This window comes from Corapipo altera, unplaced genomic scaffold (assembly GCF_003945725.1).
Source record: "Corapipo altera isolate COAL_440 unplaced genomic scaffold, ASM394572v1 1b, whole genome shotgun sequence".
In the NCBI taxonomy this organism is placed as follows: Eukaryota; Metazoa; Chordata; class Aves; order Passeriformes; family Pipridae; genus Corapipo; species Corapipo altera.
This window is the reverse complement of record NW_020884881.1, coordinates 15,557,983-15,582,124: the sequence shown is the minus strand read 5'-3', so window position 1 is coordinate 15,582,124 and position 24,142 is coordinate 15,557,983. Positions and strand designations below refer to the sequence as shown.

Below are 24,142 nucleotides of genomic sequence, written 5' to 3'. Positions count from 1 at the left end.
ACAGTCTTTTATAAGGTCATATTAAAACAATCTGCTTTCAACAGCCCTTCAACACTACCAGGAACAACTGAGTTACCCAAGAAAAAGTCTTGTAACTGGAGTTCTCTATAAGGTTTTCTGAAACTGTCCTGGGACAGAACTACAGTGGATTTACCCTGAACAGCAGGGAGAATGTCCTCATCCCCTTGACTCCTTTATAGGAGCTGGTTTCTCCAAATGGCATCACCCTTCACCTTGCATCTCCTCTGTCTCAGGACTCTGTGTGTCTCTGATACATCAGCAAGAGAGGTTAAAAAGGTAGCAAAAGTTATTTCAACATTGCACATAGAGAACTAATTTCCCCTGCAAAGAACACAAAGGATTTCTATTTCTATCACTTAAGCTTGTTTCAGTGGTACTAGTGAGCAAAAATGGAATCAGTGATGGCACAGCAGAGGATCAGTCCCTGTAGAAGTCAAGGGGCAATCAGAGAAGGCAAATATTGGGAATAAGTATGACCATTACTCCGTTTATTCCTTGCCACTTTGTGTTGACAGCACCGGTCTGAAAGTGTCCAGGGATACGAAAGGAGAAGACAGTGGGAACTCCACCTGAGCTGGAGAACACAGAACACTCATCCCCATGATCCTGCTCTATCTGGAAATAAAGGGACACTGTTTGGTAAGGGATGCCCGTGGGTGGGGGCCACCTAACTACACCAATTGTCTTACCCTCCTCACAAGGCAATGTCTGTGCAGCTCTTTTCACAGGGGTTTTGAGGCTGTAGGGAGACCCCCCGGACATAGAGTACTGCTTCCCAGGAAAACATGACAATCCTACTTTCTGTGTTCAAATCCTATGTTTATGAATGGGAGACAGTTGCCAAAAACACAGCTTAGGGTATCAAATGTGTTTCTCTCCCTCTACCTTGGTAGCCTGTGCACTGTGTAGTGCATTGCAGAGTCCTGCTGAGGACCAGGGATGCTGAGCAGAGGTTGGGGAGTGAAGGTATTAATGCAAAGGTTGATTTGTCAGGAGATGTTTCCTCTTTGGGCTGTGAGGGAGGGATGCTTCCAGGATTTCTCAGTGCTGGGACTCCTAAAGGAAGCTATGAGGCAGATTTGGGTGGCCAGTGAGCAGCATCACTATGGTGACACTGAACAGACAGCTTGATGTGAAGAAGGAAGACTATTTTAAAGCAGATCACAAAGATGGGTTAGGAGTTCAGTTCCTCTCCTGCTCTCTCTGGCATGCACCTCCCACATGTTTTCTCTGCATCTTGCATAACTCATGACTATATATAGAAATATTTTGTACCTATTCTGGGCTGATACAGCCCATATTCCTCCCCTTAAACATGATGAAGGTACCACTTGCTATTTCCTATCAGAAGTGCTCTCACTATAGTGACCACTCCAATTCAGTTTTGCAGTACCCTCTTCTACTAAAAGCACGTTTCTGGGACATTTCAAAAAGAAGTACCTGTTGATCAAGCTGCAATTCTTTAATTTTTCATTTATATTTAAAGTTTTAACATCAGCTACAGGCAGAGTTGTGTTGTTTTAGCTGTTCTTTTAACATTAAAAATTCCAGCCCTACAGACTGGTGGAAATAGAAGCAGGGTCCGGGTGTTGAAGTCATCCAAATATCAAAATGAGAAATAAATAGGCTGAAGGAGAAAAGTTTCCGTGTTTGAATCAGAGGGTGTCTGCCAGCTGCCCTATGTGAACTTTAGTTAGCAGTACTCAGCTTGTGAAACACCTTAATTTGGCACTTCGGAGCCCCTTCTCTTTCCACCATCAAAAGTCCACAGGGGAAAGCTACCTCTGCCCTTGGGGGACACTGTCAGCACTTCCCTCAGTAAAAGCAACTCACTTATTTGTGTACAACAGCAGCTGTGCTGCTCTCATTGAAAATCCCATTCCCTCTAGGTTTGAATCATCAGTTTTGGTGGACTATTTCTGTGCATGTGAAAAGTTGATTACACAAATTTACTATTTCTTGGTGTAAGTTTACTTATTTACTAAGGATTGGTACATTTCTGTTCCTGTGAAGGCAAACTGGAATGAGAAAGATGATATCTGGGGTTTCTGCAATTAGTATCCCACTGATATCAGCTCCAAAACTAAATGTGTCTTGCAGACTCACATAACAGCTCTAGTCCTCTTCAGACTTTCTGTCTGCAGCTCACAGAGAAGGTCCACCTGTGCTGTTGGTTCAGAGATGAATTCTTATCACACTAAGTGTTTTCAGTCTATTTTTCTAGTAGGTACCAAAATCCAAAAAGAATTGCAGTTGAATCTTTCATTTATCCAGATGACTTATAAATTGAAATTATTGCTTATACATCAATGATAACTTTGTTGATACCTTCCAGCATATCACCAGTGCTTGGCACTGGCAATTCAGCATCCAGCAGCCAAACACTTTCCAGTTTTCCACTTACAAGGATAGAATAGGAAACCTTACTGAGAGCTGAGGCACTTGAGATCTCCCAGCTATTTTTCAACACCATTAGCTAGCAAATGGGACAATCTACTGAGCTAAAACTCTGAAGAGATTTTCTCTCTTCCTTACCATGTGCTATATCCTGAATTCCCCCACATTTGTTCTCCTTCACAGTATTTTGTGGGGTTCATCTGTTTATGCAGCTTCCTGACAAAGGATGGAACAAGAGCTGATGTTGGTGCTGGAGAAGATTATGTTTAATCTTTATTGTGGGTGGCTCCACCCTGGCAGTCATGGGTTTATATGGCATTACCCAAGACTATAATGTAACATTATGATGCCTGGAGCCATATGTTAACGTGGTATCACCTGCCATCCTTTGTAAGTTTTCTTTAGAAAGAACCATGCTCAGTATAAGGTCAAAGAAGAGTTTCCCACACCTGTGCTCCTGCGGCATTTTACAACATTGAAGATTATAGTTTCATCCATAGATCTTTCTCCAAGGTCATCCCATAAGAGAAGTATCTTTCCCTGAGCCCTTGCTATGCCCTACAAATTTTATCCTAGGGAAGCAGATTTCTAAAACAATTCCAATTTCAGCTCAAAATTCTGGTGCATCTTTCATGACTGACACAAGGAGCTCATCCAACACATTTATCATGTTTATATGTGTTCTGCCAGAACTTTACCTTAATGCCTGATGAGAATTGCACTGAAATATGTCTTATTTCATTGGAAAAAAGTGATAGACAAGCTTGAGTCTCCTCACCAACTAGAATTAGAGATGCCATCACCTTTGGAAGAGAAATATTTGTAAAGGAACCAAGAATTATAGTGACAACTCTGTGCCAGGTACACAAATTGCTCACATCCTGATTCTGTCTGGCTGAAATCTGATAGCTTAAATCAGGACGTAAAGGAAAAAACAAAACAAAACAAACCAGTAAAAAATTGCAGAAAGGTAAGGTAGGGAAGACAAGTAAATTTCCTCTGTGGAAATGGAGAAGTTTGTTCATGAAATGTTAATAAGATGCTAACACATAAATTTGCTGCAGATGAATCAAAGCACTTTAAATTTCATTGTTGGCTGTTATATATAGGATTTTTTTTTCTTTCCTTGTGAAAGATGACAAAAATGGCTCTCCAATTGGGTGATTTTATGCCTTTCATTTCATGTTGGAAATCCATACAGGAAAAACATTAATTAATACAAGTACCACTGCCAGCAGCATGAAACTACAAGCCATACAAGTTTATACCATGCCTAGCATATTGTAGAAGAGTTTGAAAAGCCCTAAAAATTTAGGGCCAATTTCAGTATAAAGACATATAAAACAAGAGATGATATGTCAGTGCAGAAGTAGATCATCAGTCTTAAAATAAAAACTTATATCCTGTTACTTCAGAACAAGAAGAAAAAATCAGAACACTGTGTTACTGTTTGTACTGTGTTAGAATCAACAAGGATGCTTTATGTTTTCTACAGTGTCAACATACAACAGATGCCCAGCCCTCTCCTCAGAGATCTATGATCCTGTTTCAAAAGAAGAGAATTTAAAATATTAATCACTCAGGAAAACAGATGTCTCTGACGTGCTACTCCTTAAGATTCTGGATATTAAATATCTCTATAGAATAGAACGAGGTGTATTAATTTAGCGTGGTGAGGAACAAGGAGATCCTGAAGATCGCCAGACATTAACGTGGTGTGGAAATACAGGTATTTGTTACCTGTTAAATTACATGAATGCATTTGGCACTGGCTGAGTCCTTCTAAAGTGAGTTTGATCTCAGGAGAGGGAGCCACAATGAGCAGACCGCCAGAGCTGGAGATCTGGGTCAGGCCATGCAGGCTCCTAACTCGTTAAGAGTTTCTCCATACTTTGACAATAAGTATATTCAAGTGTATTGAGAAGACCAGCCATGAGCCCGAGGCTTCGTGCCATCTGGACAATTTGTGGTGTAATGATCTTGATGTAATGCAGGGTTAGACCTTTGGAAGTCTCACCATCTTCCCGTCTGTCTTCTTTGGATTGAGCTGAATCCTACTGCTTTTTGTCCATCTGCTTATTTCTTCCAGGCAGTGGTGACAGCTGAAAGCCCACCAGCAGAGACAGCAACAAACAGGCGGCAAGTGCTGTCTGCTTATTGATTGCATGTTAGTCAACTTTAGTCTCAGTCTCCATGTGTGGTCCCAGAAAGACGCAGAAGAGTTAAAACGGGAGTATAAAGACTTTGAGGACAAAGGAGCAGCTGGCTTCTGTGACCTGTGGATGTCACAGCAATTATTCCCGCTGAGGTGATGTGGGGGTACCTTCACCATGCTAAGGTCAGCAATGTTAAATGTTGGGTGAGAGTGGTAATGGCACAAGTGCAGAGTAGTCTTGCCCAAAGTGAACCATGTTGTTTTCAGAGTCATGTCCTGGGATGAAACATTTAGCTAAGAGAAGCTTTAACAGTTGTTAATGCAAGTGAGGCTTAACTAAGTGATATTAACATCAACCAAAGTATAGCCCCCCTAGGGAGTATCTGCATTTAGTCTTTAGATATGTATTTAGCCTTTCCCTCTAAATTGATTCTTAAGCATCTGTTTTTTTCTGCCCTCATAGAGATAATTTCTGCCTAGTGCCTCTAATCTCTTAGCTCTCTGCAGCACCTGCAGGGTTTTCCTTGAGGCTGGATCTCCCTGTGAGTCTCCCTCTGTGCTCCAGCCGAGGTGCTCTGCCTGGGCATTCTTGGTTCACTCAAAATGGCATCAGCATGAGCTGTCAGATTTCACTCTCATCACTCCTCTGCCAAGATGTTTCCCTCACATTGCAGCAACGTGGCCAAAATATGGCTGAGCCTCTGCATATGTGGAGGGCAGAGAGTCCCTTCTCACTATGGCTTCTGCTGGACCTCAATCTGGCTGCCAGCACAGCCAGCCTCAGAGTCACACTGGCCCCACAGAGCAGCAGAGTGTGCACTCTTTCTCTTCTCTGTCTCTATGTGGGATGACTTCTGCTGCCACCCGGTCTGCTCTGATGGGATGCAATCCTGACCTGGATCCCCAGGGAGCAGCACCTGGCTTGGTGCTCTCCACATCATTGTTCAGGATAGGAGAAAATGGAATAGCAAAGGTGATGGCCAGCAGTGGGCAAAGCCCCCTCTGTGACTCCTTCTTCCTGCCCCAACTTCGTGATAAGTCAAATAAAAGCCCTCCCAGGTTGGTGCTCCCATCCCTGTCTGGTCTGAGCTGTATCTCCCAGTTTGCCACAGCAGTACCTAACACTCAGTTGGAAATTTTCCAAGTTAAGATGGCTCTTCTCATCTGTTGATCAAGGCAATATTTCTTCCTCTGACATATCCACAGCAAGCACTTTAGATCAGGAGCTGTTTCTTTGCCTATGGTTGTGCAGGGCTGAGTGCTTATCCCATCACCACTGACCGTTCACTGATGAGATTTGATCTGCTTAATTTACACACCAACATATGGCAACATTTTAGCCACCTTTGACCTCCACCAGGAGAATCTCCTGCCTACTCCGGTGTAAGAAAGACACCAGGTGTCTCTGGGACCCTCAAAGGCACAGAAATATTTCTAATGAAAATGTAGGCACTTGCTTTAGGCAGATTGGTTCACTGAGCATCTACAACATGAGGTCAATTACACAGACAGGGTTTCACCTCCTGGCTACCTGCTTTGTTGTGATCTTGGTAACAACACAAAGCAACAGAGAGCGATCAAAACATGGAAAGAGTGTTTAGGTTTTTAAGGAAAGAATTGTTTAGCAGTGTATTGTAGCTTATTACTGCTTATCTACTTTTATTAGGTTTTTTTTTTTTTAACACAAAAGGATTAAAAATTTAACAACAGTAGCCTCTCTTGAAATGATCCTTTCCTCTCTCCTCCTCCCCACCAGAGCCTAGACTGGTAACTCTTCCATCACATGAATGTTACCTCCAGGCTACAGCATTCAGTGGAGTGTGAAATCACAATTAACAGAGCAAGTGTTTTGTAAGTGAGCAGAGACGGCCACAAATTACATCCTGCTATTAGCTGATTTTAGAACAACATTGTTGAACAGCTTCATGATTACTGGGCTGTGGCGTGTATTAAAAAAACATTAATAAAACATAATTGATTGTGAATTGTGCTTACTGCCTTTATAGTTTTAATCACAAAATTCACAGAAGTTTACTGGAAACAAGAGCTTTCCTCAACTATTTATGTGAACTGGATTGTTCTAAAAATTTTACAGAACTTGATTTGCAGCTGTTGTAAATCAGTAAATTACTGAAACCTATGGGGTTTGCTGACTGATGCATTTTTCTTTTCCATTTGGCAAAGAAAGGTACAAGGCTGCCTTACCTCTGCCAGAAAGTACCACTGGAAGTGTGATGGAAACAATATCCTCAGTCTCTCAGACCTGCCACGCATCCAGCATGCCCTTAGATGCATGTAATGTCACTGATAGGGAAAGAGCTGGTGCTTTCTATTTACCAAGAAACAAGCAAGTACAAAGATATACTTCAAAAATATTCACATTTGTGTCTCTCTTTTGGGCCCCAAATTATTTTCAAACCTTAAATGTTGTACTCTTACAGGAACCCAGAAATGTTTAACTCTGATCTGTGACCCTGTCTGGGTTCATGGAGGGACAAGGTATACCACAGAGGTTTATGGCTACATTTTTCAAACCTAGATGCCCTGCTATGAATTAATGACTTTAAAATGGCCGTTAACAATCAGTCTACTGTGGGACTTTGACAGAATTCAGGTCCCAGCCAGTGATGCAAACTTTCTGCTCTTCTGCATCAGTTAGTGTTATGGGGATCTAAATCTCACTCTCAGGCTGAGAATTCCCAAAACACTTAACTTCAGGCACTGCCTGCACTTGCTGGTCAAGGTGACACCTAACTCCACTTAGAAGCCAAATTTAGTCAGAGGAAGACTAACCTCTGCCAAAGTCCTTGGGGAAATAGGCTCAGGGATGTGGGCAGGATCTTGCCCTATCTGTAAGAATTTAAGCTCGTAAAGTTTTCTCACCCTGTAGAGTGGTGGTAGAAAGTGAAGGAATAACCCTCAGAAGTTCTGAATCTGTCCAGCTGTAACTACCAGAAATGCTACTGCTATGAGTGCAGAAAAATGTTAGAAGTGAACCTGAAATGAGGTAATACAACGCCTGCATTATTTATTGACTTTTTGTCAGCCTGTGCCCTGGCAAATAAACTTGTATAAACAGTGGGAGTAGACTGCTGAAAAGCATTTCCTGTTAAAGAGCTAGCAGCAAGGGTTATTTTTAATGAAAATAAACCAGAGAAAGAAAATTTTTCCTGTTTCTGCAAAGATTTATCTCATGCAGGCAGTAACAAACATGCCTTGTCCTGACCAAAAGAGTGACTTCTACCGCTATGAAATGAAATGTAAGTCAGTTACCACTCAAACTCATTTCTCTTAAGAACTCAGATCTTTGCAGGTGTATTCTGGAACAAACAACTGCAATCTGCAGCAAGCTTCTCCTTATTCCATACCACCTGTCCGTGCCTCAGATCTGGTGTTTGCTTGTCTCCTTTCATGTAGCTCCACAGCAGTGTATCTACATGCAATATCTATATGCATTTACATATATTTTTATGTAAAGAGCCAGAACCTCACTCCCCCAACACATTCTCTGCCTTCTCTCACTGTAAATGGCCATCGCTATGGCAACACTGCTTAACTCAAAATTTAGAGAGGTACTTAGCTCAAATAATGAAAGAAGACATGCAAGTGTATTCTGGGTAAAGCCACACAGTTTGATGGCCCATTGTGACTCCATTCACCAATTGTTTCAGGACACCCTGGGGATCTTGCCTTCTGTGGTGTGGCACCTTCTGCCCTGCAAGGTTCAGGAAACAACCTTCTCTAACACGGGCTTTGTCTTTGTTCTTTTCTGTGCTGACAGTAAATAGCATCTCCCACAGATCAGCCACAGAACTGAATCTGCAATCCACCCAGCCTGGTGCTCAATACCTCTGCCAGAATACTTCGTGGTCTGATAGTGAGAGGGGGGAATTCCTTGCTAATAAAGGGAAGGAAAGACACAGGCCCTATTTAAGAATATCTTGAACACTGCTGCTGTTCTGCATCAGTATGCCTGGCATCAGATGAAGGCCCAGCTGGGTGGCAGGATAAAGTATACTCCATGTCTGTGACTCTTGCAAGGAGTTACTCTGTGGTGCCAAATCTCAGACACCATGACAAAGAAGAAGAAAGACCAGTATGAAAAATCTCAGCAATTCACGTCTTTCTAAACCTGTACAAACTTTATCCTGTGTTCTTACATATGGCCACATGTTATATAAGGAAATGAAAGATCGACAAGAAAGCTGGAGAGGGACTTTCTAGGAGGGTATGTAGTGATAGGACAAGGGAGAACGACTTTGAATTGAGAGGGACCAGATTTACATTAGATACAGAGAAGAAATTCTTCACTATAAAGATGGTGAGGCACTGGAACAGGCTTCCCAGAGAAGTTTTGGACTCGTAATTTCTAGAATTTTAGACATTTAAAGTGAGATTTCCTCTTTGGTTTCCTTTAAAATAGATGAATGGAGATGGGAATTTCTAAATGGCAATTCCTGCCCTGGGTGGGATAAAATGCTTTCTGCAGATGCTGCCTCCACTGTGGAAAGCAGGAGTTTAGGGTGAAAACAACTCTAACTTCAGCAACTTTAAAGCCTAAAGCTAAGCAGGATGAACCTTGGTCTTAACTGTGCTCCTTTCACTGCTTATTGGAGACAGACAGAGTTTTGGTCAAGGAAGAGTTAAACATGTTTTGCATGGATGTTTGTATAAAGGTTTATTATTTCTGGGAATGTACAGTCCACTGTAGGGATGTACTCCTGCCTCACTCCGGGAGGAGTTAGATCTGATTTATTTTGGGAGGGCCAGGGCTGGATATTCTTTCTGTGTGGCCCGTGTGCCTTGTAATAACAAGTTTTCTTGTTATTACAATTCTCATTGCAATCTAAGATTAATACTTGTTTCCTAAATTTCACCAAGGCCAGTATGAATGAATAATAATCCCATTAAAGAATTCAGGAACTGGCCAAGAGTCACTAGTTGTATTTGTTAACGAAACTGAACCAGAGGTATGGATTTCATTGTTTGCCTGCACTTTCTGGCTTTGATCAGGGAGAAATTCCACATTTGCCAACATTTCTACTGACCACAGGAAATCCAGCAGAACCATCCACATGGCAGTAGGCATGCAATGAATGTTATTCTGTGATAATTGCCCCAAATTCTCCTGTCAAGCAGTGATTGAAAAATGTGAGCTGAGAAACCACAAGACCAGGTGCATGAGAAAAAAGTAGGTTAGGAATTGTACATGCCAGATTGTGAACCAGGCTGCACTCCCCTCAAGGGCATATTCTTCCAGTCCCACAGCTTGTTTCACAGAGAGAAAGATGATGGTGAAGAACGCACTCTGCAGATCCTCTGTTCTTCCCAGGGCTGTGGTGTTACCCATGTGTCAGCCCCATGGCTCTGGGAGCCAAAGGGCCCTACATAACAGGGGAGGAACTGCAGAGGTGTCTTTGAGCAAGGAAACAGCAGCCCTGGATGTGGCTCTGCTCCAGCAGTAGCTCAGCAGCTCAGGGTATTGCTGAGCCTGGGGACTGTACTTGGGAAGAGGGGACTTACAGAAGGATGACAAGCATGGAAATGTGAAGGAATTTGAGGGGAAATTTTGAAATTCGCTTTCTAGGGCAGAATGATAGCTTTGACAAAATCCTAGACCTTTAAGCTACATGACAGTTTGCAGGGAAAAAGAAGTGCAGTTCTCTAAGTTTTTAATTAAATGTGCTTTTTAGGACTATCACACCCTGTTTGGCAACAAGCAGTGAAATACACTCCCTTTGTGGCTCAGGCCCAGCTGCCTTTTTCTCAGGAAAGCAAGATCAGCATGGCCAACATCCTCTGTCTTTTCCTTTTCCACACAGAAATGAAAAATATACATGGGAAACAGTGGAGTCCTGCGAAAACAGGTGACAACATTTAAAATGGGAAATCCTATGGCCTCTCTCCAACATTAAAATGAAGACAACACTTGAGTAACAGCCTACTTTTATCACAGGCTGCACGTTCTCAGTATGTCCTAGTGGGTTGCAGAACAGACATCATCTACAATATGAAAGTGTCATAGGTGGTCAGTCATCCTGACCTAAGGATTTCTCAGTGGTTTGGATAAGCTACTGAATATTTGGCGGTGCTCTACCTGTAACTTTTCTGTCTAAAACAAGGCCACAAGGTGTGAAATCAGGGTTTACTGAATCCAGAGCCAAACTTTCACTGATGTCAGTCAAACACAGGCTATCCTCAGGTGACACTTGAGTTTCAGTTTGACTGATTTTTTTCTGACATTGCATAAGAGCAGGGCATTTTATTTTTTCCAAGGCAGATACTGACAGTTTCCAGCTGATATAAGATAGGTTGCAACAGTGATACAGCCCATCTGAACAAAGGACTTTCAATGAAGTCTGTTTGCCTGTGGTTTTCTCCCACAGGAGAAAATCTGGGAGGATTTTCTGATGTCTGCTATGTGGCTGAGTTCACTCTTCAGTCTTTCTTTATCAGTGGGATTTTAATCTCATTCTTCATTCCTTTATTGAGCCACCTTCCTTTCCTCAAAAGGAAACCTGTAACAGATTAATGTCTCCAAGGTCTGTATTTTCTACAATTTTGTTGAAACTGGCTAGTATTCAAATTTTATTGGAATTGACAGTTAATGAAATTGCATAAGCCCTATTTCCTTAGGAAAACAGCCTTCAAAAGACCAGGGCATGCTTTGAGAACTCCTCTATCCTTGCAGTGTCCCAAGCTCTAACTTTTAAACCTCCACTGTTGTTATGTAAGCCAAAAGCACAGCTTTACTCCTGGATTAGTCAATTATAGGACATGATTCATCTAATATATCTTAGACATTGGAATAGGATGAAATAAATTTCACCAAACTGGATCTATTTCTCTCCATGACAGCGAACAGGGTCTGTAGAATGGAACAATGAAATTTTCTGCATGGAGTCTACTCTTCAGGCTCTCATTTAGTCAATGAGACCAACAAGGCCAAAGGGTACCTTGGCATGCAGTTAATTTCACAGACTCACAGAATCATGGAATGGATCAGGTTGGAAGGGACCATAGTGGGTCATCTGGTCCAACCTCCCTGTTCAAGCAGGCTCATCCACTTCTTGAATATCTCCAGTGAAGGAGACTTCACAGCCTCTCTGGCCAATCTGTTCTCATGCACAGCCATTCGCACACTAAAGAAATTCTTCCTAATACTCAGGGGCAACTTCCTGTGCATCAGTTTCTGCCCGTTGCCTCTTGTCCTCTTGCAAGGCTAAACAGGCCCAGCTCCCTCAACCTGTCCTTGTAAGAGAGATGCTCCAGTCTCCTAATCTTTGTTGCCCTCCTCTGGACCTGCTGCAAGAGTCTCATGTCTCTCTTGAGCTGAGGAATCCAGAACTGGACATAGCAGCTCCAGGTCTCACCAGGGCTGAGTAGAGGGGCAGGCTCACCTCCCTTGACCTGCTGGCAATGCCCTTCCCAGTGCACCCCAGGATCCCACTGGCTTCCTTGGCCCCCAGGGCACACTGCTGGCTCAGGGACAGCTTGTTCACCAAAACCCTCAGGTCCTTTCTATTTTAGGCTGATTCACACCCTGCACTCTATTGACTGTATTGATGAAATCCACAAAGAGTCAGTTAGTTCACAAGTAGACGTCAACAACAAAGCTAAGATGGATTAGATAAGATGAGTAAGATGGTCTAGATAAGATGGATTCCCCTTCATGCTCTCTTAAAATTTCAATCTAGCTAAGGATTGGTCCCTCTGTCACATTATTTTAATGTTATCAGGCCCTGACAGCATCAGACCTTGTGCCTTAGTACTAAAAGCCCCCCTCTGTGAATAGGAGCAATACCATATGAAATAGGGAGAACTCACATTTTGCAAATCCATTCTCTCTGTGGACAGTGTTTCAGTTTCATTTTGGATCATTGATTTGTTGGCTTCGAGCTGTTTTCTTCATCAGGCCCAGAGGAAAAGCTTTTTTTGCACTGCATCTTTCTCTCTTCTATGGCTAATGCTAGTTTATTCTCCTTCAAATCTTATGTAAAGCTTTTACAGGAGAATACATCTATGATATGCTCTTCGGGTGGTTTTCTTTTTGAAAAATATGAATAAACCAGAATAAACTAGAAGATTGTCAGTGTATTTTGCAGATTATCCGTGTTCCAACTCTACTCACAGGAAAATGCAAAGTCGATTAAAACCCACCCAGTGCAATAAATATGTTTTTTGATTCTGTCAGCATGGCTAAAGATGAAAGCTAATGGCAAATCCATAATACAGTCACACAGATCAAATGATCTATCAATCCATAAGCTTGCATTCATGAGAGATAAATGCTTTTATTATCTTCACAGCGTGCCCCAGTTAGTCCAGCATGAACTTGGTGAGTTAACTTGGCACTCTGCAGTCAGGGTGCTGGAGTGTAGGAAGTTTGCTTGTAGTGGTAGGATTGCAAATGCTAGAAGTTCCATTTCTTCAGTCTGTAAACTGTTCCTTTCATTGATCACTACTCAGGTCAGTAGCAGCTCTCAGGTGTATCCCATTCCTTGTTCCCTGTTGTGATTTTCCTGTGTTCCTCTTCCCAACCTTTCCCCTCTTCATGCCAGCAGCCTCTTTCTCCCAAGTTATCTGTATACTGCAAGACACTTTAGATGTCCCTAATATTTCAGTGGCACCTGACTGTGCTGATAATGGAGAAGAGACTCTTCTGTGGGTCAGCCCTACCATGGCTGGCTGCTGAGAACAGCAACAGCAATAAAATCCCATCTTTACCTCTGTGATTTTGTTATTCTTGGCATGGATAAGTTGGTCCCATGCAGACACAGTGAAGCAATGCAACTTCCTACTTTATTGTGTGGGATTATTCTGGATGGCACTAGAAATACTGAGAGGCTCAAGCCTTCTAAGCGTGGAAAGACTCTTTAAAGGCTTCAGCTCCTGGTGTTTAAGAAGGTTTCCCTCAGCACGTGTAAGTGGTGATTATGTTGAAGGGCTAGTAACAGCCCAGCTTCAGGACGTTCTCAGAGGTTTAGCAAAAATCTCAATCACATGACTCATGTGCTCACTCTCAGTGTCCTGACATAAAAAACTGCAATTGCTTATCAAGGAAAAGCTTGCTGGAGCTTTTTCTAAATGGTAAAGCAGCAGTCCTTCTATCTCCACTTGTCCACTTGTACCTTTTACACAATTCCTGTCTGAAACTTTCTCACCCTTATCCCACTCTCAGCTCACCTTAAACTGAGTGTCAAGTGGAAAACACCCTACATTTCCATTCAGCTGGGGCTTGAGACAGCCACATGATGGGAAATGTTTGACAAATTTAGCAACAGGCACCACAGTCAGAGAAAACTTGTACATTTTTCAAGCTCAATTCAAGAATTTGTGCCAACGTCCAGTAGAGTCAACGTGAGACTTTGGTGTGGTTCACTGGTTCATTGAGTCAGGGGTATTATAGACTTGAACTGTGAGTTCTCTTGTACCAACAGACTGTTTTGAGCTAGGACTGTAATCATAAGGAATAAAACACTGTGCAATGCAATGGCCAAATTAAGTACCAGTGAAAGAAATTCCATTTGTGTCAATCATAGTTATCTTGTTGGTGGATCTGTCCCATTGTTAACGTTAAAACCTTTTTGTTCTCTTGTTCCAGCTATTCAGAATTATTCATTCATCCTGAATGAATATCTTGTGCGTAAACTGAATCTTAGGAGCTTATTTAGAACCACTTAAGATCTTAAATTAAATATGAGTGTAATGTGGGGAGGCATAGAAATGAAAGAACCATAATTTTTCAAGTGGAAAATGAAATTTCCTCTCCTTTCCTCTCTTATTTGATGCATCTAGTACAAAGTTTATGGAATCTGAGTAGGTATACTAAGAAAGTCAGAGAGCTTTGGTAGACATCTGCATGTGATAGATATCTGAGTCTTATGGACACATCTCTTCTCAATGTCTGGAGCAGCATCTGCCTTGTTCACACATGTGCAAGTGAACAAACCAGTTTTGCCAGATGCATGCTGGTGCCCCTGAGTGACCGCTGCAAGAGAGGCCAGGTCCTCATCGTGATCATGTTGAGTACATGGACCACATTAACATGACTATTGGTGGTCCATAGGAATATACCAATTGAGAAACTTAATTTCTGATAGAAGGTACAAACTTTGTTCATTGATACTTAAAGGACAACAGGACCGACCTACGAATTTGTTCCTGTTTTTCTGTTGCATCTCAGGACCCACAGGGAAGAAATTAAATACTCATCATCTGGCCAGTATGGAAGCTCAGAGCTTTGATGCTTTCAGCTGTTAAGCTTGCTGTTTCATAGAACCTATTTTCCACTCCTTGATCTGCTGCCCAAATCAATGTACTGATGGTTGGTTGGGAGCAATACAGTTCCAGACAGGGTTAGCAATTTATAAAATTTCCGTCAGCCTAAGCATAGCAGTGAGCATATATGTGAATGCATGCATGTGGTCTTTCTGGCTGCTTTCAGCATTTGGTGAACAATTACAGAAGAGCATTAGCTGTGCTTCAGTGCATACTGTGAGTCTAATCTAATGTCATGATCTTCACTTGGGGACTGACAGCATCCCTGATGGCTCAGCAAGGCAACAGGGAAGTAAACCTGCAACACACCTCATTTTCTTTAGGGTACTTCGCTGTTTTGAACACCTAACCCTTAAATTCAGAAATATTTTTTTTCATGGAGTTGTGAGCAGGTCTCTCTTTTTCAGTAGCTGAACAGATAAACAAGAATATTTTGTATTTCTCCACCACTACAAATTCCTTTGTGACAGGGGATAATGCCATACCTGTATTTTACCAATGAGAAGCTGTGGAGAAAACAAAGTATGGCATGAATTAATGGCAGAAGAAGCAAAGATCACTTCATTGCCAGTGCCAGGATAGAACTCTGAGATCACCAATATCTAAGAACAATGAAGAGAACAAGAAGCTCAAGGCAGTGTGGTATTACCTTCAGTACAGCCCAGTCCACAAACAAGAAGAAATGGTTCCTGTTGTAAGACTGATATAGTTGCAAAAGGCAGACACCATTTAGGTTAGCAAAACGCTTTTTCAGGTCTTCATTATCCAGAGTTTACTTATTTCTCCTCAAAAACATTAACTGAACTCCCATTTCTCTTTACCAATGTTGCCTCACTTAAACTAGACAACTAGGCCACAGAGCTTTACAAATCTATTTATTCATGAAGGTAATGAATTTAAATGGGGAAATGCATTGACTGCAGCAGAACCAAGAGAAAAGAGCTCTACAATAATAGGTCAGAACAGCTTAAAGTGCCCTGAATGCCCACTGTTGATGAGAAGGAGGGAACTCTGGAATTTTGTATGAAGGTATCCTTCAGCACTTTTTGACTGTATGACAATCATCTAATTTAGGTAGTGACTTACCTAAATCTCAGGAAAACTCATGTACATCACATTTTTCCTGCAATTGGCTCATAAAGCACATGAGTTATTTTTTCAAGAGACTTTGGACTCATAACATGTAAAATTCTCTTCTATTTGTTGGAAAGGCTCCTGTCTAGTAAGTAAAACAGGGCACTGAAAGTTGATTCCAGTCTCATCTCTGCCTTTGGCTCACCTCTTTGTACCTATAGAAGATAGAGATAATATTACTTTCTGACCTTGCAGTTGTGTCCTAAGAATTCATGCTTGTAATGCGTTACATGCTCCTCCAGTGAATGGTAGTCTGGTCAATGAGTACACTCCGTTCTTCTTTGCATGGAGGTAAATTAGATGTGGCTCTGATAGCAGCAGAAATCTGGCCCCATTGGATAGCGACAGGAATCCCATGTTCTCCAGGCTTTAGACAGATTCATTCAGCTGGCACCATGCCTCAGACCTAATTTCAATGTTGTGACATATCTTACCAGCAAAGATTTTTTTCTGGGTTGTGAGACAGTATGTTGACAGGTAAAGCAAGAACTAGGGGCACTCACTCTGGTCAAACAGGAGATCTCCTCTGGAGAATTACATTACCAGCTCCCTCGGAAAGGAATGATGGCAGAACAGTTAATAAGGCCTGTGGGATCATCTCTCCTGCTACCACAAAGAGAAAAAATCTTAAGCTAGCCATCTTCCCAGGGCTCCCTCTATTTTCTGGGCACATGTAAATTCCTTTGGAAAATCCCATGGGATTTTCAGAGCATCTGGGAGTGCTTTCTGGAAAACCTTTCTAATGGCTGTGGGGAAGTATAGGGAAGCCAGCTGAAATATTAGGGTGTCAATAATGTCTACTGAGTCTGAAGTGCCTCGGGACAGAGCTGCTGGTGTGGACAGACAGCCTGTAGGCAACAGTGCTTGGCTGACACTGCTTTCTGAAGCCAGCCTTCATCGTACAACCATCAGCAGGATGTTGCTGGGAACTCCTCCTCACTGTACTGAAAATAGCCAGTCTATATCTTGGCTTGCAGCCCACAGTGAGCTGGGGGATCTGGACAGAGAGGAAGTCCTCTCCCCAGACAATCCATGACAAGCATCAACTAAAACCTCATCACACACCAGTCTGGCAATCCCCAGTTATTATTAGCATTAATTATTCATATATTTCCATTTTATTTAGTAACTGACTTACAACTATGCGTATTACTGTCTCCTTACTCCAGCACTTACACAGGCTTAAAGGGCAGATGATAAATATATTTAATACTTCCTCAAATGCAAATGTTTTTGTTTGTATTTTGATGTTTACTTGCTTGACTGGAGCATTCCACTTGAGCCTCATACCCTAGTTAGTTACAACAGATTGCAAAGTGGGATTCATGCCTGGGTAAAGATAGTTAGCTTGCTTTACAACACCAAGATAGGTGCCGGTCTGAAGCACTGCCATGAGGTCAATTAGGTCTAAGACTTTAAATGCCAGAAGATTTACAATTCCATATTGACAACCCCTCTGCTCCTTCTCATCTTTTCCCCAGCAATAAGACTCATTTAAATCTTTAAAATATGGGTAGCAGAAAAGGAGTGATTAATTTTACTTACACAACAGCATTCACACTTGTAAGGTTTTGACAGCTTTCCTAAACCCAAAGGAATTCGAATAGCTAGAGCAAATGAATGTGCATGAATACTTGCATTGAAAGGATGTAGTTTTCAGGGCTGAACACATATTTTTTTCCTGCAGGAAGCTGACAACGATGAGAGTATGTAGGATGCTTTACTACCACATTCACGTGATGCTACATAATCCCCCCCCCATCTTGTTCAGAGTATTTTCTTTGTGTTTCTTAAATCAATAGAACTGCAGCGAGTCAAGAGATTATTTCAGTATTTCATAGGATGATCTACCCTTACCACCATACTTAGTACCTATTGTTTTTGGTGAGGCAAATAAAATCTTTAAAAGTTAGATTTGCTACTTAGAGGGAAGATGACTGTGTGTTTTGGGGGATAAGGAATTAAACTGCAGAAAGCTAAACATATATGCGTGAAGCTGAATGCTTTTGGAAACAAATTCTGTAAGCTTTTGTTTTTTGTATCACTCCCATGATTTTGGATGGAAAATGTAAAACTTGTGATGAATTCATAATAGGCCATTGCATTTCCATCTCAGACAGAAGGAACGTGCTTACTTCTTCAGGAGGGAAGACAGATGAAGGCAGGCAAGCTGCAGAATAAAACAAGAATTAAGTGATAGCTGCTCAGTGATCATTGTTCTGGTCTATGTCCATTATCTGTCTGGGTGTAGGTAGCAAAACACCACATGAATTTAAATAAAACCCATTACTCACACTCACAGACGTGATGATAGGAGTTGCTTGACAGGTCCTACACAGGGAACTCGGATGTAATTGAGCCCGTTGCTGTCTTGATTCTCCTCCAGCAAAATCCTCTACCTGTGCAAGAATATTTTAAGACCTCACTAAATTTGACAGAGTGTTAGGTTTTTTTGCTTATTTTTTTTTAATCATTATTTGGTCTCTACAATAACAGATGGTGAAATCTCTCCTGACTAAGCCAAATGCCAGTGATTTTCCTTACAGGATGCCATGCAAAAACATTAACAGCTCGGCTCCTATTAGTACTAGAAACTGATGGTCTTGCTCCAGCACCTTTTAAAGTTCCTGTGTCTTTGGATCAGCTCCTTGACATATCTGAATGAGACAGGCAGTCTGCTTTAAACACTCCCTTATTATTCCCAGAGTTCCAGTTGGGCATCCTATTAAACAGATTAAAAATCTCTCCTTAAAGAGCACTTTCTTTTTAAAATACACAGGTTCCCTTATACATGAGTGTAAGGTCAGGGCAGTTTGCAGGTAAGTTTAAAATATCCTTTTATTTTTTCCTTCTTGAATGAGGGACTGCTCACTTCTGAGGTGGCCGCTGCTGGTGGTTTGTGTTTGTTGGAAGCAAACACTTATAAGATTGAACTTGACAGAAATTAGATAGGTGACAATCAGCTGGGTCAGGCTTGTCTTTCCTTGGTCTTTTCCTGTGCCTCTTCCTGTGCCATATTGAAGGAATATGGCTTAATGGCTATAAAGGGATATTTAGATTTAATTCATGCTCCTAAAGCTGTCCTAATTGGAGACTCTTTTCTCTCATCAGGGTTAACTTATCAGCTGCTGATCATGAAATCTCAACTGAATTCACACTTCCATGTCAAGTGTGCCTGCAGTAACATTTCTCCCTCCCTATAAGGGGAGGGAGTATCACCATATTCCCCACTGGTGATATGAAACACATTGGAGTACTTTTATCACATTGATGGGGCTGTGAGAATAAGTTTGGTTATATTTATAAAGTCCATAAATTTAGATTTTCTTCTATCCATATCTACCTGCATTTCATGCTCTAATTCTTATTTTCAAGCATATGTATCTATTCATTATCACTTTTTATTATGAGATTTCCTTTTGATTTATGCATCAAAAAATTGTAGAAGAGACATTGCACAGAACACAACTGTGAAATGAATGAATTGAGGAGTATATAGATATCTCAAAATGGCAAAACAGTGTCAGCAATTGGCTGCTAATTGTGGGGAGTGTGGGGGAGGAAATGAGTTGATAAATGTGTTTGAGAAGCACCTGTAACAAAAGTCCTAAGCCATGGGCTTTTGTTTTACTGTGCTCAATGTGTCACTTGCACATGCACAGAGCAAAAATCTAGAAGAGAACCCCTAGAAGAGAAGTCAGCTCTGTGCAGGGCGTGCCTCAGTCTAGTGAGAAGGGTTGGGTTAGTCCTGGTATGCCTTCCTCAGAGCTGTACAGAAATGGATGGAGGTGCTTCTGCATCACTGTAAATCATGACGTTGATCCTTTTCTTCATGTATTCCCTCCAAAAAGCTTGCATATGCTTCACTTGTGTCCTCAGACACCATCAGAGGAGGAAGAAGTATTGGTGGTCCCAAAACAAAGAGGGTTTTACTTGTTGGAACTCTGCTCTGAACATATCCCAAACTGGGGACCAGATCTGAGTCTTTCCTTTGCACTTAAAGAGAAGTGCTTCTCCTTCCCTTCCTGATTCCTCTGATGAGGTGCCTGAATTTGTGCCAAATATTGTATTTAAAGCAATGTGTAAGTAAAACCAGGGGTCCTAAAGAGGCAAAACACTCACTACAGTAGGCTTTATACATGTGCTGAGAGTCCTTCCTTCTTCATCTCTGGGACTGTCTGTGTTGGATAACAGTCAATAGATGGTAATGGACACTGAGTAGCACAGTAGCAATGGGGACAAGATTCCTGCCAACCCAATACAGCCCTAGTTATGCACAGATGTTCATGAGTTTGGGTTTTCATTACTCTAGGCCCCTTTGTAAGTTCTGAATTTATCCACTTTGGCATTTTCCTTGAGAGATGAGACAGCAAAGACAGAGGAAAGAAAGTGATTCCTATGAAATGTCTTTAAGGAGAGTTAATTTCTCTTGACTGATATCCATGAAGTTTTCATATTAATTCAGAAGGAAACCATGCTCAGCAATTGTCATTACCTCCCAGAGAAGTGCTGCATCTCTTTGGAGGTATATTTGACACATGTTGTGTCAAAACTCACTGTCTCTCACATATGACATCTGAGAGCTGAAATGATTTGAGATGCTCCAGTTAAAAGAATTGGGAACCAAATTCCCAGAGGCTGTGGACAGTTTCTGTACATAAAGGAGATTTTTCAGAAGCGTTCACAATCATTTTACATGCTCTTATAGAGTTAATTCTGCATTCTCTTGATCACCCAGAAAATTCTTCACTACATCTGATCCAGTTTGGCTGAAATTATCTTAGCAAATAGGGTGGACCTTGGACCGGTCTCTGGTCTGGATACCATCTGGCAGAGCTGTGCTGTGCCCTTACAATGAAAATCTCTGGAGCTCCAGAATTCCAAGGTCTTATCCCAGGGGCCTGATGTGAATACTGCTGGGGCTAAGACAGTCTCCAGCCCCTTCCCAGGAGTTGTCTTGGGAGAGTTATCTTGGACAAACTCCATGGCTAGAGACTGTCTTAGCAATTAAGTGATATGACCACAGTTTGGTGTCTGTATATGACCATAGCCTGGTGTCTGTTAGTATTTAAGAGCTGTAGTTGCAATCTTCGAGCTCCTCTGTCATGAGTGCAGATGATCAGAACTGTGCACAGTCCTTCAGACAAGGAGCTGTACAATTATGATGTCAATAGCTATGTCTTGTCTTATAAACTAAATTCCTGTGGGACTGTCCTGATGCAATGAGAGCATTAGGCCCACAGTTGTGGCCAGCCACCCATCTACCCTCCCTCAGCCTCTGGAAAAAGGGACCCACATTGAGAATGGAAGTGGTTAATGGTCCCCACTATGTCCTAAGTCCCAACACACATGTAGGAATTATTTGGGACAGTGTCATGTCCCAAAAGAACTCCATGACTCAGGTCAGAAGTATTCCAGGGATCATTCCTGCAATTTCTCAGTATGGGCAATCAGAATTATATTGTCAAGGAGTTTTCCCTGGCACTATTTAGCTCATTAGTAATACACAAAGACAGTCCTCACCACCTCTGCTAGAGAAATCTTGCCTGATGCATCCTAGCGCTCAATTTGCTTTGCTAAAGCTGTATCAAGATTGTCTCTGGGCATCCTCTCCTGGATAAAAAAAAATTGAGTGTCTCTTCCCAAAAGGTCTCAAGTACAAGCTTTCAGTTGCTAACTGAAATTCCTCATATTTTCCTAAAGTTGAAAGTTCCTTTTTTGAAAACAACAGAGGAGTTTACATGGGTGCATGCAGCACCCAGTCAGTGAATGCAACTTCCAGGATACAGATGGAAAGAGTATTTTCTGCAGATGCAAGGCATTGTTAGTGCCATTGCACAGGATACCATTTAAAACTTGTGTATAATCTATGTATTACTCTGAAAGTAATAATTGACTTAGGAAGAGATAAGGAAAAGGACTACTAAAAAGAACAGGGATGAGACTGTCTTAAGGGAGGAGAGCAATAGGGCTTCACTTATTTAGCTTAGAGAAAAGAAAGCCAAAGTTTTTGACAGCTATCCATAGACACCTCAGGGGTCTGAGTACTCAGAAGGGAGGAGACTGAAAGACACTTCTGGTATGAGAACAAATGACTGTAACATGGTCCTGAATAAACAGACATGGGAAATTATAAAGAAGTTTCTAAACAGCAGAGGAATGACACTTTGGAAAAGCTTTCTGACAGCAGGAATAACAGTCAAAAAAGCAAAATTTAAGAGGCAGCTGAAGAAATCCAAAGAAGGGATTATATGAGCTGATGGCTCATGACAGTTGAAACTGAACTCAGTGACCAAAGAGGTGCCTTCAGGTCCTGTCTCTGATGATCTGAAAAGTATATGAGACCATGTCCCATTGATCTGCAGTGACAGAGAAGGTGGAGATTGAGTCTCAGTCTGTCCAGATCTAAATGAAAGGTGATGTCCTTGAGCAACAGTCCTGCCATCCCAACTAGTAGCAAAAGAGCTCAGGAATAGCTTCTCTGGAGATGCACACAGTAACTTGATTTAACACAGTTGTGAAAGAATGGACTCAAAGTGTTATTTCTTCTAAATTGTAATATCTTTTCTCCTGGGTATGCTCTAATCATGAGAAATAAATTGACAGATATCTAAATACAAATTTTAAATCCACTAGATCTTAAATTCAAGAGCTTTTGTATCCAAATGGCTGCTTCATGCCCTAAATTCTCTGAATTGTGCTTAATTCTTGCAGCACATAAGGCATGTAAAAACCACCTACTCACTACTTCAGAGCCATTTTTCTTCATCTAAATGAAATTTCTTTAGTTCCATTCATCTTTACAGCTCATTCAACAGGTCCCTCTGCAGCAGTGAAGGGAAGCATGTTTCAGTGCACTAATCCAGTTCGGAGATGGATTAATTGACTCACAGACCCCTCTGATCACTAGCCAGATGTCTCTCCCCAGCTGGCAAGCCTTACTAATTTTCTTGTTGTTGTTGTTGTTGTTAATTCTGGGTTTCCAGCCAGCGGGGGCCCTTCTCGGCTCAATCAAGGGCACCATGCCCTCTGCTGACATTTTGTATTCTTTGGCCTGCTTTCCCTTGGGCAAAGATATTCAGCTATGAACCTCCTTTCCTGGCTCTTTGTCATCTGGCCTGTGGCCCCCAGAGAGAGCTCTCCTGGTGCAGTTAGACTTGGGTGTCCAGCACGTTGGGCTAGCACAGGGCAGTGCTGTGGATATTTAGGGTGGGTGATGGAGGTATATGGGGCCTTCAGGGTCAATTCCAAGAAGTGGTCCAAAATTTCAGATCTGTACATTTCAGGAAAAAAAAATGACACTCATAAGAAGAGTTAGAAATATTTCCTTCATCAGGTTGGGTGCTATGAAATGATAATGAGAGAGAACTCTCAAGAATGCTGAGAAGGACTGCATGTGACTAGACTGGTTAGGACACTAAGTTGGGAAGCAATATAACATCAGGGATGGTTTGACGGTGGGATATATGTGTGCTCCAGGCTCCACTCCTGATTCTGTCATTGCCCTAATGTCTCGAGCAAGACATTTCACTTCTATTTCTATTTTCTTGTGCCCAACATAACTTAAATGATAACCTTTTTTATTTTTTTAAGACACTTGCAAATGATCAAGACACTATATAAATTAAGTATCATTGAATATACAGCCATTTATTTTAGTGTGAAGGCTTCTGCAATGACTTGCAGTGATTTGGGTAAAACCATCATGTTGCCAAATGGAAAGGTGTTGATTTTGGCCAGACTGTAGAACTTGACTTTTTCTTTCCCAATGTCTTGGGTCATCACTGTGATTACACTGAGTGGAAACTTAATGAACAGGAATTCATCTGGATGGTACAACCTTTACTCATCTCAGCAGTGACTTCCTCAAACACAGGTTATGGGTGGTAAGTGGTCAGTGAAGGAGGGCAGAAGTAGGAATATTTGAAGACTTGTACTACTGAACACCAAAACTCTGAAGTTAAGCTATGCATATATATGTCTGAAGCATTCTTATTGTTTCTGAATTATGAAGGTGAAACTCTGGTTTTCTAATTTCTCGCTAATGGGGGTTATTATGTCAAACTGTAAAAAAAATGAATTCCTGGGTTATAGGAATATTCTCCTTTTCCCTTCCCTTCCCTTCCCTTCCCTTCCCTTCCCTTCCCTTCCCTT

At 41.7% G+C, this 24,142-nt stretch overlaps 1 protein-coding gene across 4 annotated transcripts in view; it reads right to left on the bottom strand.

The window, feature by feature from the left end:
- GRM3 (glutamate metabotropic receptor 3) overlaps positions 1-24,142 on the bottom strand; it is a 104,842-nt gene that overhangs the window by 47,930 nt on the left and 32,770 nt on the right. Inside the window, exon 2 of one of the 4 annotated variants that reach the window (XM_027639867.1) lies at positions 18,279-18,387. The exons of 1 other annotated variant lie outside the window; for it this stretch is intronic. The gene's annotated coding sequence lies outside the window, so the exon portion shown is untranslated. The remainder of the gene's footprint in view (positions 1-18,278; positions 18,388-24,142) is intronic. 2 more of the 4 variants (XM_027639870.1, XM_027639869.1) reach the window with 2 other exon arrangements.